The sequence below is a fragment of the Petaurus breviceps genome, unplaced genomic scaffold (assembly GCF_028583685.1).
Source record: "Petaurus breviceps papuanus isolate PSGF00001 unplaced genomic scaffold, PetGlider_PUasm1.0 551, whole genome shotgun sequence".
Lineage (NCBI taxonomy): Eukaryota > Metazoa > Chordata > Mammalia > Diprotodontia > Petauridae > Petaurus > Petaurus breviceps.
In genome coordinates, this window is record NW_027186372.1 from 34,300,330 (window position 1) to 34,314,110 (window position 13,781).

The following is a 13,781-nucleotide window of genomic DNA, read 5'->3' on the forward strand; positions in this document are numbered from 1 at the left end:
AGAGAGAGAGAGAGAGAGAGAGAGAGAGAGAGAGAGAGATTGTTCATATATCTTGGATTCTAAACCCTTATCAGAGAAACTTGAAACAAAGTCATTTTTTTTACTGCTTCCCTTCTTATCCTAAAATATAATAATATTAATAATATTATCTGTGCAGAAGCTCTTCAGTTTCATGTATTCAAAGTTATCTATTTTATCTTTTGCAATTGCCTCTATCTCTTCTTTGGTCAAGAATACATTTCCTGAACCAAGAGAACATTGTACATAGTAACAGCCACATTATGTGATGACTAACTTTGATAGACTTAGCTCTCCTCAGCAATGCAAGGATCTAAGACAACTCCAAAAGACTCATGATGGAAAATGCTATCCATGTCCAGAGAAAGAATTATGGAGTCTGAATGCAGATTAAATCATACTATTCACTCTTCTTTTCTTTTGTCATTTTGTTTTGCTTCTTCTTTCTCATGGTTCCTCCCATTCATTCTAATTCTTCTTTACAACATGACTAATGTGAAAATGTTTAATAAGAATATATATGTAGAGCCTTTATCAGATTGTACACTCTCAGTCTTGGGTCTTGGGGAGGGGGTAAGGGAGGGAGGCAGAGAAAATTCAAAACTCAAAAGCTTATGGAGGTGAATGGTGAAAACTAAAAATTAATTAGTTTAAAAAAAAGGAATACATTCCTACCCAAGGCTGTGAAAGGTATATGATCTGCTTCTCTTCTATTTTTTTTATAGTATGATTTTCAATATAGAGGTTGCATATCCATTTAGATGTACTATGGACTGTGGTATAAATTGTTGCTCTAAGGCTAATTTCTGCCAGTTTGCTTTCCAGTACTCCCAGTTTTTTTTTTTTAAACCAAATAAGGAGTTTCTATCTGAGGGATTTTGTTCTCCACTTTATCAAATACTGTTATTGAATTTCATTGTTCCTGATTCTTCCTTGTCTAGTCTGTTCCATTTAGTTATCTCTCTGCTTTTTAACCAATTCCAGATGTTTTTGATGACTGCTACTTTATAATATACTGTGAGGTCTGGGAGTGCTATTCTTCCACTTCATCCCTACTTCTTTTCATAATTTCCCTTGATATTCTAGCTCTTACACCTTTCCAAATGAATTTTGTTATTACTTTATCAAACTCTAAAAAGTATGCCTGTAAAAGGCATAACACTAAAAGTGTAAATTAACTTTGGTCATATTGTCATTTTTATTATATTGGCACAACCTAGTCATGAGCATTGAATATTCATCCAGCTATTTGAGTTCTTTATTTCCTTAAGGAGCACTTTGTAATTGAAAGCACACAAGTCTTTTGTGTTGTTTGGTGGGTCAATCCTCAGATATTTTATTCATTTTGTAATAATTTGGAACGGATCACCCTACTATTATTGCTTCTTGTATTTTGTGATTATTATATAGAAATGTTTTTTTTTAGGGTTTATTTTGTAACCTGCAACTTTGCTGAATCTATTCATTGTCTTAATATCTTTGCCAATTCCCTATTCTCTTGGCCAGTATTTTTCCAAAAAATTGACATATTTTCTTTTTAATTGACTGAGATATTTCCCTGCATCCCTCTGTAAAGCCATGTATGAGCAGCTTTCCAGAGGTCTGCTGTTCTAATTACATAGTATAGTGAACACTCTATTCAATAACAAATCAGAGCAAAACATTCACAGAAAATCAATGTACAGCATTCACAATGTTACAACTTATCACAGAAAAACAAAATACAGGATTCACAATGACTTATCACTAATATGACCACATAGTTTTTACCAAAGTGGTCACAATAGTTTTCAACAAAGTACAAGCATGTAGTAACTCAATCATTCAATCACCTTTAAGGAGGTTTGCCTCATTATGGGACACAAAATACAAAAGTCAAAGTACTCCACCCCTGGGTAGTACATTCATTTAGTCAATCACAGAGTCCTTAATTCAATCACAAAGTACATTCACAAATAAATTACAATTCCATCAGTCACTACTCCACAAAAAATAACACAATTCAGCAGACAGGGCTTCCAGCTGCCTGTCCATTACATCCATACCTAATTTGTTACCAGAGAGGGAAGCATCAACATCTGAGTTTTCAAAGCCAGGGGATCAACAGCTGCCCAGAGTCTCATCTGCAAATCACACAATTCTTCCCAAAGTGAGTCCCAAAGCAAAACCTCACATCAGGGTCAGTCACTACTCAGACAATTTCATCAGTCACTACTCAGTATTCATGGAGAGGTTTTTTCATCTTGACTGAAGGCAGGCTCTCAGATTCCTTGGATCCCCTTCCATGGTCCCATTTCCTACCTGAATTTGCCAAACTGTCACCTGGGTTCAAAGGCAGAGAGCTCTCAGCTCCTTGTCCAGCTCTTCATGCAGTTCCTGTTCCACATTGAAGCTCACAGACTCCAGTCCACCTTAAATCCTTCACAGTCTCTATTCCTGGGAAGTCAAGGCTTAACAAAGCCACAAAGTACCCACACCACAGTCATGCCTCCTCTGGCAACTCCAGCTGGCCTTTGGAAGTCTTCAGCAGCTTGACTGACCCTTGGAAGTCCTCAGCAGCTCAGCTGGCCCTCAGAAGAAGCTCCATCACCACAAGTTCCCAGGAAATTCTGCCTTTCCCAGCTGGGGTTTTTCCTTATATACAGTATTGCTTCTCCCTGTTCAGCCCCTTCCTGTCATATCAGCAACAGGGGATCACACCTTTTGTTTCTTTAACAAAGGCTTAATTTGAAACTAGGTCCTAAGTACCTCTTAGCTTAGCAATACAAAGGGATCTCCAAATTTCATTACCATTACACCCTCCTCCAGCTCTTCCCAGAGAGATATCCTTTATAACAAAGAACTTTTTAAAAGAGAGAGAAGAAATAAAGTTAAGCAAAACCAAACAATTTTTTAAAACCCTGATATTATATGCAGCCTATAATCTTTTAAGATAAGTTGTAGCCTCTTTGCTAAGATTTTATTTAATATTTTGGCATCAATATTCTTTAGGGGCATTGATTTATAGCTTCCTTTGTTTTATTTATATCATAAGATGAGTTCAGTAGGATCTCTTCTTTTTCTATTTTGGCAAATAGTTTATGAAATATTGGGATTGCTATAATACTTAATAGAATTCATTTGTAAATCCATTTAAGCCTGGATTTCTTTCCTTTAGGAATGAACAAATTTATTTAATTTGTTTGGATTGTTCAACTTTGAGTTATATAAATTGTAGAATTCTTGTACTATTAATCTAGGTATTTTAAATTTTTGTAAATATCCATGCCATTTCAGTTTTGGGTTTTTTTTTTTTTGCATGTAGTTGGTCAAATGGTTTCTAATAATTGCTGTTATTTCTCTTCCCTTTGTCATGAGTACTTTTCCATTTTTACATTGCAATTTGAGTTTCCACTCTCTTTTTTGAATTAGATTTTTATATACTGTACTGGCTTTTTAACAGCCCCAAATTTTATTTATTAATCCAATGGTAATTTTGTTTTTAATTTGGCTAATCTCATTTTAGATTTTCAGAATTTCTATTTTTATGTTTAGTTGTAGGATTTTTTGTAGCTTTGGGTTTTTTTTTTATTACCTACCCAATTCATTGATCTGGGGTTTTTTTCCTCTTTTGTTGTTGAAAGTATTTAGAGATTTAAATTTATGTTTCAGGATTGCTTTGCTTGTATTCCAAAAGATTTTATATCCTTTCATTACTGTTATTTCATTATATGAAATTCTCCATTGTTTCTAAGATTTGTTCTTTGATCCACCGTCAAGCACATGGTCAACTTTTATAAAGGTGTTGTGTGCAGATGAGAAATATATATACATACTCCTTTGTATTCCTATTCAGTAATAAACAGAGATCTATCATATCCAACCTTTCTAAAATTCTATTCAAGTTCTTACTTTCTGTCTTCTTTATTTATTTGTCTGGTTCTCAAAGTGTACCTTGAGGTCTCCAACCATTCTAATTTGCTATACATTTCTTCCTGTAATTCAATTAACTTTTCTCAAATACTCAGGTGCTATATAATAGAGGACATATGCTAAGTATTGATATTATTTGTTTATAATGCCTTTAATCATAAGGTAATTTCCCTGTTCATCACTTTAACTATATCCACTTTTATTACTGCCATGTCTCACATCATGATTGCTTTGCCTGCTTTTTCTAGTTTACCTAAAGCATAATTAATTTTGCTCCAGTCCTTCATTTTTAACTCTTTGAATATTTATATTTCAAGTATCCTTATTGTAAACATTTTTTTTTGTTTTCTAATCCATTTTACCATCGTCTTCTGCTTTGTGTGTCAAAACTTCACCAAGGGCTCCTCTTATCTCCCTTTACTAAGATGTCTTCCCCCACTATCTTCTCCTTCACTCTGGTCTCCAATGAAGAGGTGACCCTTTGTGCCAAGGCCAACCCTTCTACATGCACCATTGATCTCACTCCTTCTATTATCTCCAGAACATGAAGTTTGTTCTTCTTGCATCCACTCATTTCATAGTCCTATGACTCAACTTTCCTTCTTAAACTCCTCTCTATTCTTCCTCTTACCCCTCCTCTTTCCTTATTGAACTTTATTATTACTAAGCCAAACATTTTGTATGAAGCCCTCCTTTATACATGAGAGGTTCATGTGGCACCTCTTCTCCCCACCCCTTCCTTCATTAATGTATTTTTAAAAATTCTTTTCACATATTTCCTCTCTCACATCCTCTACTCAGCTGCTAAAGTATCTTCCTAAAGCACAAGTCCAATCATGACACCTCCCTACTCAATATATGCATGCCAGTGACTTCAAACCCTCTGGTTAGCTTTTAAAGCCCTTCACGACCTAGCTCCTTCCTACTTGCTAAGTTTTTTTAAGCTTTACTGTCCTCCATATCCTCTGTGACCCACTGATACCAGCCTTCTTTCTGTCCCTCTTAAACAAAGCTCCACTTGCAGATTCTGTGCCATTTCATTGACCGTCCACCATGCCTGGAATACTCTTCCCCAGCACCTCCGCCTCCTGATTTACCTGGTTTCCTACAAGTCTCAACTCAAATTCTGCCTTCTTTGAGGTCTTTCCTGCTCATCCTCAATGTCTGTATATCTTGTATTACGTAGTTGTGTGCATGCTGTCTTTCCCCATTTGACTGTGATTTCCTTGAAAGCAGGGACTGGTTTTTTTTCCTTTCTTTATATTGCCAGCACTTAGCATGGTACCTGGCACTAAATGTTTAATGTTTGTAGACAAATTAATATTCTGTTACACTCATGTACCACAATTTGTTTAGCCATTTTCCAATTTATGAACATGTATTTTGTTTCTTTGTTCGTACAAAAAAATGCTACTATAAATATTTTGGGGTATGTGGGCCATTTCTTTTTGTCCTTTGATCTTTTATCTTTGATCCCCATGGGCCATATATTTAGCAGTGGGGTGGATTTTTTAAAACTCTCTCCCCAAAGACACCCAACTAGGTCAAAAGAGCCTACTGAATTTTTCTCAGTAGGCTTCCTTGGTTGAGTGGGTAGAGCATCTGATGTTCTGAGATCACATCTAAAACTTAAAAAAAATACCCTGTACCCCAGGATTCTGCCTCTGAAAAAAGACATCAAAGGATATGCCATAAAACAACCTGGTTGTCTTCTTTGACATCAGTCTGAAAGTGAAGGATGCCCCCCAAATTTCCCCATCTTCCTTCATCACTTTTTATGCGTTTGTTACCCAGGAAAGCCCTATAACTTAGGATTCAAAAAAATCAACTGTATACATTCAGGAAGGGAAAAACTTGGCTAGACAACACTTAGTGTGGAAAAACCCCTGGGAGTACTAGTGATTATAAGCACAGTATGAGTTAACAGTGCAGATATAGGACAAAAGAGCTACTACAAAGCTACAGTGTCCGGAACATGGGAGAGATGAGCCCACTGCCCTCTCTTCTTGTCACATCCCACATGGAGTCATGTATTCAGGTCTGGGAACCACGTTTTAGGAAGGACTGAAGTACGTTCAGAAGAGAATGCCTGGGTTGTGGAGGCTGGAGCCTTTATTCTTATCAAAAGTTAAAGGAATTCTGAATGTTTAGCCTGAAAAGTTTAGTTGACACCAGTAATTGTGTCTGCCTTCCCTGAAGGCCTTTCCAGTGAAAGGAGTTTTATTTTTGTTCTGCTTGGCCCTGGGACTAGTACCAATAATAAGAAGACATAAAGAGGCATATTTGAGCATAATAGAAGGAGTTTCTTGTTATACATTGGCTGTTTGTCAATGGAATGGGTTGCTCGATGAAGCTTCCTGTCACTGGAACCCTTCAAGAAGGATGCTGGATGATGCCCTATTTATGTTATTTGTGATAGTGATTGGACTGAATGACCTCTAAAGTGCCTTTCAGCTCTAAGAGTTTATAATTCATCAGGCAATAATGGTTCAGCAAGTTGTGGTACACAAATGGAAAAGGAACACTACCATGTATTAAATGAGAAATATGAAGAATACTGAAAAGCAGGTGAAGACATAGGTGCTGATCTATAGTGAAGTAAGCAGAAGGAACTATACACAACTACAAGAACATAAATTGAAAGAACAAAATAATTTAAACTGAATGTCATGAAATTAGAATGACCAAGCTTAGTACCAAAGAAACATGAGAAGGAAGCTCTCTCCTTTCTTTACAGAAAGGTGGAGAAATATGACATGGGTATGGAATCATAAAGATGAATGTAGAACTTCTTCCACGTGTTAGCTCCTTAATTGTTTTTTCCCCTTTTTTAATTCTTTGTTATAAAGTGATGGATTTCTAGGTGGTGTTGAGAGAAGGTATTCACTGAAAAATATAGGTGGTGTGAAAACAAAAACTGTCTTTTAAAAAAAAGTCTATGATTCTATGACTTGCCGACTGTCCTGATGAGTTAGTGTCAATCAGGAACAGAAGTTTTAAGATTGCTAATTCAGAGCTCCTTTCATTATCTCAGGTATACCGTGTTTTCCCGATAATAAGACACTGTCTTATTATTTTTTTTGGACAGAAAAACACCAGAGGGCTTATTTTCAGGGGAGGGATTATTTTAATGAACATTGACAGCAATTTTAATAAACAGGTAAATGTGAACAAAAAAATGTACCTTTATTCAATAAGCAAATCACTGGAGAAGAACAGGATGACGTGCTCACTGCTGCAGCTCTGATTGGATGCAGCTCGGAGCGCGGCGTGCGGTTCACGGGGGGGGGAACGGTGCATAGAGGGTACCGTAATGTAGCGTGTAGCGCAGGTGATCACCTTCACTACAGTAGCAATCTCAATAGGGCTTATTTTCGGGGGGAGGGCTTATTTTTAGAGGAATCTTACACAGTAAGGGGAGGGCTTATTTTCGGGATAGGTCTTATTATCGGGGAAACACGGTAGTTCTCCCAGCAATACTGAAAAGGTAGAGGGAGGATGACTGGTTCCTCCCTGGGATTGTAGCCTTGAGCTACAATGCCCCTCGATGTGGCTTACAGCAATTTAAAATGGACTTGTGCCCTCTAAAAGCCAGTTTAGTGACACAGCCACAGGACTCAGAACACAGAACTCCTGATCTCAGTTCAAGGTTCTTTCCATTAGGCTATACAGTCTACCTAACAGCTTTCATTTGGGGATGCTGAACTGACTTTCTTAATGCATGTTTATTAGAAATCCTATTAATTCCTAGGACATTTCTATCTTCAAATTTAAAGTACTACAAAAACCATTTTCCAAAAATCTAAAGAAAAGTTTTTTGAGTGTCCAAAGTTAACCCACTAACAATGGGAAATCCCTAACAATGAGAAATCTCTATTCTCAAACTTCTCTTAGCAAAAAGAAAAATAAACATCCCAGAGAAATGAATACAAACAATCCCATTTTATTAGCAGTTAGTTCAAGATTGTACATTAGTGATGAAGGTTCTCTTTTCCAATGAAACCAAAAAGCTGGTATAAGAGCACTAGTAAACAGGAGAGATGGGCTGGGCTTTATCTCGCCCCCCCCCCACCCCATCCCTTCTATCATGGGAAGAGATCCTTCTCTCTCATTCCCCTAACACTGCTCCTCCCTTCCCCCCCGCCCCACATCCCAACTATGGGCTTCCTCTCCCTAGGAAGAGACATGGATTCTATTCAAAAATTGGCAAAGGGGGAGAAGGGAGAGGTAATAAAAACAAAGAGTTGTATAAACCTTTGTCTTTTTTGCACTTTCCATATAATCTTTTCTGCTCCCCTCCCCCCAGATTCTTCTTGGATATATGTAGGGGTCACTAGGGTAGGGGAACCTTTCTAGTGGGAAAATGTAGCTCGTTTCACCCAGACTGTTAAGAGTCAATTGCCTGAGTTCCCACTTTCTATTTTTCCTGCCCAAGGCCCAGAGGAGCAAAATATACAGAAATCATGGACCAGACTCCTCATTTCTTATGCATGTGAGCAGACCAGGCCTTGTTCCAGCCAGTATGAACCCAAAGGTGAAAGGACAAAGCAAATGTTTCCCAGGCTCTCCCTGAGTTCAAGGCAACACAAGTGGGTAGAATTCAAGCTCAACAGGAAATCCCCTTCTGAGAACTCCGGCTAGTTCTTTGGAGCAAAGGCAGAAAGATGCAGTGAGGATTTATTTCCTTTCCCTTTCCTAAGCACTGTCTCACCCCCATGCCTTCCCTTTCATCTCCACCTGAACTCTGCATTGTGAATGCCCTAAGAGTTCCAATTCCACCTCTGTGGAGTCTTTCTAAACTGCCTTTGCCCTGGATCACTTCCCCCTCCTCAGTTTAGATTTTTACTATGTGGATCATTCGTATGCCACTGTAAGCCATTTTGGAAGTGGTTGTTTTGGTCTCTCCAACGTATTTCCTTTAGTAGACTATGACTTTGTTATGGGCAGGATGAGGTTTTGTGCCTTTCTCTCAAGCTACACCAAGTACATGATTATGTACAGAGTAGGTGCTTCCTAAATATTCACTTACAAGATGACTGGTACCAGCAGCAACCCAAATAGATAATATTGGTTAACCCATGTGGTAGCAACAAGACCCTCTGACTGAGAAGCTGCCAGAAGTCTAAAGATCAGATTTCTAGCAGCTGTTGGGAAAAGAGCTGATAACATCACCTCTTGATTCTGCCGATCTAACTTCTAGTGCAGGAAGAAGGGGCCTCCTTCTGAGATGCCAGCTTCCACCTGAACAAAGGCTGACAGAGGCAGAGAAGCATTTCAGATGGGAGCTATTCTCCTTCTGACGGGGTCTGAGGCCTCTTCATGATGAATTTAAAACTGGTAGGGATGGGTCTCACCTCTGCATCACTTTTTTCCCCACATCGATATATCTTTCTGCCCATCCGCCCTGTCCTAATCCTGTAATTGTGAAGTTGACTTTTTTGCCTAAGGCTTTATATTTATTTCTAATATAATTTTTCATTGTTCTAGCCTGCTGAGATCTTTTTGGGTCCCTCTTTTCCCTGTTGCTTTGTTGGTCTTCTACAATGAATATAAGTATCCAAATCATAGCAGGGAAGTTTTGATCATTCACTACCACAAGGTCATACTCTTCTCAAGTCCAGCTGATGGTCCCAGTCACTAAGATTTGATGTCTCTGCCAGGCTGAGTCCTTTCTTAAGGATGCCTTACTTGGGAGAGGGCCTTGGGGAAGGGAAGAAGTATAGAAAACCTATGAAGTGGACAATGGAAATGTAAATCATGCAGAATCTGAATGGTGCTCACGAAAGCCACACAACTAAGCCATAACTTCCTGAGTCTCCACTCTTAGCTCCCCCAACCCTGCTCCTAATTTGGGGAAAGAGGTGCTTACAGTAGGGAGATTTGGAAGAAGGGAATTTAAGGAGGCCATTTATGTCCAAGGCAATATGAATTGTACCTACTACCTTGACCTCCAAGTTCCCAGCCAAAATGACAGGGGCCTACGCTTAAGCTGAGGACAGAAGGACATCTCATGCTCAAGGATTTCAGTGAGCTTGCTGTTCTATCCTTGTGGCCTTTCTCCACCAGCAGAGGAGTTGTTACAGCTCTAATCACAATATCACTCAGATTCTGGCTTCTAGGCACAGCAGGGCAGCTCCGACAGGGTGGAATTCTTCAGCTTCATCAAAAGGAGGCAGTAGCAGCAGCAGCAGACAGGATCCTTATCAACTTTTCTTCCTTAGGACAGTCCAAGTTTTTTAAGCTCACATCTCCCTATCCTATCTCGGATCTTAGTTTGACATGGCTCCTGTCTCAGTTTTCATTCTTAGCTTTGATGGCACAACAGCTATTTATTCTGTCTCCAACATGTCCCAGCGAAGTCACACCAACAGGCCCCATATCAGTTAGCTTCCCATCCAGATGTGGTGGGACCGTCTTCAAATGCAAGAGCTACAACAGCCACTCTAACAAACTCTCCTCCCCGCCCAGGTCCACACTGCCTAAAATGGAAGTTATAACCACAGGGACCTTGCTGCCACCACAATCCCCAGAACAGCCGGATTTGGGTAAATTCCACTTGCACCATATTCAAAAGAAGTAGCTTGACCACTCGCACCCAGTCCCATTCCTGGGCACTTTCTGCCTTTGCTTTTGCCCAAGCACTTGAGCTTCCCTCCTTCAAGTGGCTCTCTACAATTAAAAAATGTCTTCTTGGATGGCTAGGCCTAGAACTGGCCTCTTTCTGCCTCATCTGCATTCCAACATCATTAGGACTCTCACAAGACAAGAATATAGTCCAAGACAGAAGCCAGAGTTTGGAGTAGCAAAAGCTGATACACAGGCATCCTGGCCTGGAAGGAATAACTTCTATCTGGCTTTGCCAAAGAAGTGGGGAGTGGAAGAACCTGAAAAGTGACAGTGAGGCCCAGGTGATGATGCAAGATGACCCAGGAAGGGGTTTTGCCAGAATGGTCTCCCTGGGCCGTTAGTGAAGGAATGAACCTAGATGTGGTGGAGGTTAGGTGGGGGTAATGAGAACACTACATTTGAGTCACTTCACAGTTTTACGAGTGGGTTAGGATTAGTAGGGAGATACCTGACTCCTGTATCAGTAAGTAGCTTAGAGATGCTATCTAAGACACCACCACAGGGACTTGCTTCCTGACTCAGAGCAATATATAACATCTGGATGGGCCAATCAGTTGTGCCCATAAACTTGCCCCTGATAACCCCAGGTAACCAGACCAGAGGAAGGCAATCAGCTCTCTTCCTTCAGCCCAATGCCTCATACAAGACTTCCTGCTAGAAAAGATGCCAATGTGCCTGTTGTTGGTAAGACAAGCAGTAAAAAACATCTCTGCCAACCAAGATAGCAACTGTGTATCCTAGGTAAATCCCACTCTAGCACCAAGTTAAGAAAGGGAGGGGGTGAGTAGGTCTTTTTAAAAGGATTCCATCATAAAAAGGTCAAGAATATCAAGGGAATCAATAAAAAAAATATCAAAATATCCCCCCAAAATGGGAAAGAAGGGGACCTGGTGGTAGCAGATCTCAGACTATACTACAAAGCTGCAATCATCCAAACAATGTGGTACTGGGTGAGAATCCCATTCTATCTTGAGCTTTCAAATGGGGCTGGCTCTTGGCTCTGGCTCCACAGATCTCTAATCCAAGATCAATCTTTGCAACCCTATTCCACCTTACCCCTAATTACCATATCCCTTTTTCTTTGGCCAACATCTGAGCTGCATGGACCCGTCACATGGTCAGGTTTCCAGAGAGGAGAAAACTTCATTCTGCAGATGATCCACCTATTTGGCCACCCTCCCCTTCCTCCAGACTGACTTGGGGGCCTATGTTTTCTGGCACCTGACATTGGATCTTGAGGGGAAGGGGAAGGCTCACCAGGAGCACTTCATTACTGTTTTCCCAAACATCCATTTTCTTCTTCTCCATTAAGTCTCCTCCACTGATCAGAAAGATTTGGATCCAGGAACAGAAGCTACTTCGTGTCAGGGTCCCATAAATTCTGACACAGACTTGCTCAAGAACATAGGGGAAAAGTCCAAGGGTTTGTCACAGTTCTCTTGTCATACCCACAGAAAGGGTCTTACATGGCTCCCAATGCCACACAAGGGAATGCCAGGGAAAACCACTAAGGAAACACCTGGGTCCTCAGAAGTTGAATTGCTTTTTGATGAAGAACTCTCACCTGGCCTCATGTCTCTCATTCCTTCCCAGTTAGCCCAGAGATGGAGTAATACACACTAGTTCTGCCTCTACTTACTTATAGCTACTGTGTATGGGCAGGCTTAAAATGAGAGCAAGTGTGGTCTTCTAGCCCTTACAGCTTAACTGGACAAGAAGGCAATTCTGCCCCTCCTTTGCCCAAGCCCACCACTCCCACCCCTCATGGCCAGTTCTCTTCTTGGGAAGAAGGTAACCCTCTGCTTTTAACAGAGAACTACTCAGCACACTGACCACTCACTTATCCTGCCTTACCTCAGTTCTCTGGCACTGAATATGCCAATGCCTACTTTAGAGTGTGATTTGGTCTAGTACTCTGCCATTTTTCTTTTGTGATGTTATCTTTTTTAGGTTACATTTAGACCTTACTGTGACACATGGTATGGGATAGCAGTCTTTTATTTTTGCCAGACTTTTCCAGTTTCCCCAGCAGTTTTAATAAAAAGAATTTTGCCCCAAGTAGTTCATGTTTTTAAGTTTCCTTTTCTTTCAACTCATCTTTGTTCCTGTCCTTCTTAACAACTGGGGAGTATTAAGAACCCCTCTAAATCATTCCCTCTACCCACTCTGTATGCTCAAAGTTCTCCCAGAGGAAGTACACTTGTCCCATCTTTTGTTTACTGGCTTCTCTCCATCCAGGATAGAGGCCTGGACTTAAGTTACTGTTCACTGGTTTTCTTTCTTCATCTCCCACAACATATCCCCAGACATGACTTCTCAGACTCCCCTTTTTCAGGGCAAATGTTGCTGACTGAGTTCTATCCTACTCTGAGGCTTCGTACTGTCATTTGAAGGCCCTCCCTCTCAGGTGACTCAGGAATTTGACCTACTGCTACTATGGGAGGGCTCTCGGATTCAACTAGGAGTCTGATCCAGCGGTGGTACATTGACCTGATCTCCTATGGAGGCAGAGGGATAGTGCCAACTGTGCCAATAGGCCAAGTGACTGGGCCCCAACACCAAAAATGAGGCCTCTGGTGGGTCCTAGAAGAATAGTGCCCACAGTGGCAACCTAAGGTCTCTGGCTTGCCTGTATCTGCTTAAGCTCACAATACTCTCCCATTTCCACACAGGCTCCATTTCTCCACAGCTGGGCTAGATGATTAGAAACGCTGAACTAGAAACATAAGCCACGATGAATCCAGCATCACCAATGCTGAGAATCCTGTTTCTGCCAGCAGATGCCCAGTTACACGGGCTTAGGGCTCTCTTGTTTATCCAGTGGCACTTTCCCCTTTCCTAACCCCCCCCCCGCCCCCATACATTCATATTGGTCCCACACATGTTGCCTCTTCCAATCTTCTAGATTACTGCCAGGGCCTCATGACCTCTAACACAGGTGTACCCAAAAGAACAGGGAAGAATGAAGGGGTTGTCAAGAACCAGACCTTGCGATAGTCATCCTTACTTAAAACCCTTCTATGTTCTCTCAGGCAACTTACCCAGCATACAAGACCTTGCCAAGTGCAAAAGGAACCAGGGGTAACAAAGACATACAAATCAGGAAAACCAGATCCCTGAAAACACACAGCCCTGGTGTAGAAGTCTGGCCTGTTTCTTCCTCTCTTCTTCCTTCTAATATATATATATATATATATATATATATATATATATATATATATATA

General features: G+C 40.5%; 2 protein-coding genes across 9 annotated transcripts in view; one reads left to right on the top strand and one right to left on the bottom strand.

The window, feature by feature from the left end:
* The window catches only part of RPS14 (ribosomal protein S14), a 195,631-nt gene that overhangs the window by 91,514 nt on the left and 90,336 nt on the right, over positions 1 to 13,781 (top strand). The gene's annotated exons all lie outside the window — the stretch shown is intronic.
* The window catches only part of HNRNPH1 (heterogeneous nuclear ribonucleoprotein H1), a 329,511-nt gene that overhangs the window by 57,200 nt on the left and 258,530 nt on the right, over positions 1 to 13,781 (bottom strand). The gene's annotated exons all lie outside the window — the stretch shown is intronic.